The following is a 3741-nucleotide window of genomic DNA, read 5'->3' as shown; positions in this document are numbered from 1 at the left end:
GGGTGGGAGGGTCACTTGGGAAGCTGTCCTGGATGAAAAGCATATGAATAAAGGTTCACCAGGCCAAAAAAGAGAAGCAAAAGTTCATTAATACTTCTTTTTGCATTTAAACAAAAATTTCTAAGAGAAAAAATTCCAATTAGAGATGGGGTTGCAATTTTCAGGGAGGTGAAATGGATATCATCATCCCAGAAGACTCTACAGTAGAATCAGGCTGTAGGGAAAACACTAGAGAAAATACCTGGGAATGGGACCTGCAAGCGTAGCTGATATTATTTGTCTCCATGTTTGTTTGGTTTATATTTTCTGTCCAAGAGCCATTTCTGTATCTGAGTGAGAGCTCCCTATTTTACTTTGGGAAGATTACCTTTCCTAATGAAGTTGCAAAAGAGGAACTAAAGCAAAGAGGAAGTAAAGAGCCTCTTGATGAGGATGAAGGAGGAGGGTGAAAGTGGTCCCACTACTTCATGGCAAATAGAAGAGGAAAAGGGAAGTAGTGACAGATTTCCTCTTCTTGAGCTCTAAAATCACTGCTGATGGTAACTGCAACCATGAAATCAGAAGATGACTGCTTCTTGGCAGGAAAGCTATGACAAACCTAGACAGTGTGTTGAAAAGCAGAGACATTACTCTGCCGACAAAGGTCCGTATAGTGAAGGCTATGGTCTTCCCAGTGGTTAGGTACAGTTGTGAGAGCTGGACCACAAAGAAGACAGAGCACCAAAGAATTGATCCTTTGAGTTGTGGTGCTGGAGAAGATTCCTGAAAGTCCCTTGGAGAGCAAGGAGATCAAACCAATCAATCTCAAGGAAAACCAACCCTGAATACTTGTTGGAAGGACTGATGTTGAAGCTTAAACTCCAGTATTTTGGTCATCTGATGCAAAGAGCTGACTCATTGGAAAAGTCCCTGATGCTTAGAAAGATTGAGGGCAGAAGGAGAAGAGGGCATCAGAGGATAAGATGGCTGGATGGCATCACTGATGCAATGGACATGAACTTGGGCAAACTTTGGGAGATGGTGAGGGACAGGGAGGCCTGGCGTGCTGCAGTCCATGGGGTCACAAAGAGGCAGACATGACTGGGTGACTGAACCACAACAACAATGAAGTTGCCATCCTTTTGAAGACTGATCAACTTAATTATCTTTTCTTGAACTTTGAATCTTCAGTAGAGATTTAAAAATGAAAAATGGATACAATGAATTCCTCTCAACAGGAGGGCCTAGCAGAGTTCCTACCCTTACCTGACCCCCATCAGTTTCTGTTTTCCAGTTCCAGCTTTCCCTTCACTTCTGTTAGTCACTCAATAATCTTTCCAATGAATCTCTTTTCTGCTTAAGTACATGTGAGATGGAAATCCAGTTGCTCAATGATGGCACTGAAGCATAACACAATTTACAAGAAAAGAGGCCTCTGAAAGTAAGGAGATGGTCAAGTCAATATTATGATATCACTCCTTGGGAGAGCTGATTTTTAGTTTCATTCATGTCTTTTAGCATTCTTTATATTGCAGGGTGCTGGAAATCTGCAAACCAGATTTTCTAGGTTTCCTTGCCAGGTAGTTTCCAGTGAGATTCCACCAAACGCAGGCCTAAAGAAAGACTAGGCAAGAGAAGAGAGAAGGTGTCTTTACCATTTTCTGCATTTGGATCAGTGGCAACAGGCAACCATAAGCTCCAGAAGCTCTGGCTACCCCAGTAACACCAGTGGCACTGTGGGCTTCCATGTTCTTTCAGCTTCAGTAAGAGTGCAAATTCTCAGCTCCTAGAAGTATCAACAAATACAGAGGGGTCCCAATAGCATAGCCTCAGTACTACAACTCTTGTGAGCTCTGGGTACCATCATATGCCCATTTTGGCCTCTTTGGATTTTATTCCCTTTGTCTGAACTGCCTAGAGCACTTCTGCTTTTCTGACTAGGCACTGACTAATAACTGGGTGATTTAATATTAAAGTTTTTATGGGACTGTTAACACACAAGTAGAATCAAGCACCCAAGTACTGCATTTTGGACTCTTTTGTTGACTCCATTCCTTCTAAGAGATTGTCCACAGTAGTAGATATAATGGTCATGTGAATTAAATTCGCCCATTCCTGTCCATTTTAGTTCACTGATTCCTAAAATGTCGATGTTCACTCTTGCGGTCTCCTGTTTGACCACATCTAATTAACCTTGATTCATGGACCTAACATTCCAGGTTCCTATGTAATATTGTTCTTTACAGCATCAGACTTTACTTTCACAACCATAACTTGGCGTCATTTCCACTTTGGCTCAGCTTCTACATTCCTTCTGGAGCTATTTCTCAGCTCTTCTCCAGTAGTATATTGGACACCTTACTCCCTGGGTGGCTCATCTTCTGGTATCAATTTTTTTTTTTTTTTTGCCTTTTCATACTATTTCTGGAGTTCTCCAGGCAAGAATACTGGAGTGGTTTGCCATTCCCTTCTCCAGTGGACCACATTTTGTCAAACCCTGCCTAGGAGGACAGGCCCTTCAGTAGCTCCACATAGCTGGATGACATGCCTGGAGCCCTGGTTCTCCTACTGCTGGTCCTCCTTGAGTGTATAAACCTTCACCGGCCATTGAATTTCAGTCAAGGTGCCGCCAGGGAGCCAAGGCAGAGGCCCTGCTAGAGTCCCCCCGGAAGGGGATCCGAGAAAGGCTGGAGGAGATGTTTGATGGCACCCAGAAGCGGAGGGCACACAGGCCTCTCTCTACATTGGCTGCCCTTATAAGTGGACTCTCTCTTCATATTCCTGCTTGAGCTCATGGTTGTATCTGAGGGACATGGGCAATGACCTTCACACTTACTGAGATCTGTTTTCCTAAGACACATGCTTGGTATTCTAGTTTGCACTAAGAAGAGTATGTTTGTCCACCTGAACCACAGACAGGTCTGGTAGACAGCCCATGGCACTGCCTGCAGGTGAATGGAGGGGGCCCCTTCCAGGGCTTATGCCCAACTCCCAAATCTTTCATACTGTGCCTGAGCCTCCAATGATCAACGCAGACCGTGGTCTGAGAACCTTGAACGATGCACACTTCGTAGCGACTACATTTCATCCTTTAGCCTGATAGAAGTCTTTCCTGGACTCCAAGTGCAGAAATAATCATCGTCTCGGAAGTGGTTCCATTGTCCAGCCTCTTGGTTGTACTGGGACACCGTGCTGAGCTATTGTTTCTCTTCCAGAAAATTGCCGCCATCCAGCTGGCCCTCAGCTGCCCCCTGAGCCTGCCAGCACCAAGCAGCCACACCCCTGCCGGTGCCCCGAGCATCTGGGGATGCAGACACCGGAGCCAAATCACACGGAGGCCCAGAACGCACGGCTCAGCCAGGAGCAGGGGTGAGAAGGGAGCCGCTGTCAATCCTGTGAGCCACCCAGCCCCTGCCGGAGTCACCGGACAAGCTCCCAGAGCCGCTCCTGGATCCCATGGCCGCTGACGCCCTCTGAATACAAATCTATGTCCCAATCACTAATGTTGAAGCTGAAGTAGAACGATTCTACAAAGAATCACAAGACCTCCTAGAACTAACACCAAAGAAATATGTCCTTTTCATCACAGGGGACTGGAATGCAAAATTAGGAAGTCAAGAGATACCTGGAGTAATAGGCAAGTTTTGCCTTGGAGTACAAAATGAAGCAGGTCAAAGGCTAACAGAGTTTTGCCAAGAGAACACACTAGTTATAGCAAACACCCTCGTCCAACAACACAAGAGATGACCCTACACATGGACA

At 45.5% G+C, this 3741-nt stretch overlaps 1 pseudogene; it reads right to left on the bottom strand.

Annotated features, from left to right (window-relative positions):
• Positions 1 to 2633: 2633 nt before the first annotated feature.
• LOC133048760 (testican-3-like) lies at positions 2634 to 3437 on the bottom strand (annotated as a pseudogene).
• Positions 3438 to 3741: the final 304 nt, after the last annotated feature.

This window comes from Dama dama, chromosome 29 (genome assembly GCF_033118175.1).
Source record: "Dama dama isolate Ldn47 chromosome 29, ASM3311817v1, whole genome shotgun sequence".
Lineage (NCBI taxonomy): Eukaryota > Metazoa > Chordata > Mammalia > Artiodactyla > Cervidae > Dama > Dama dama.
Note: the sequence above shows the minus strand (reverse complement) of the source record. Positions and strands in the feature narration are given on the sequence as shown.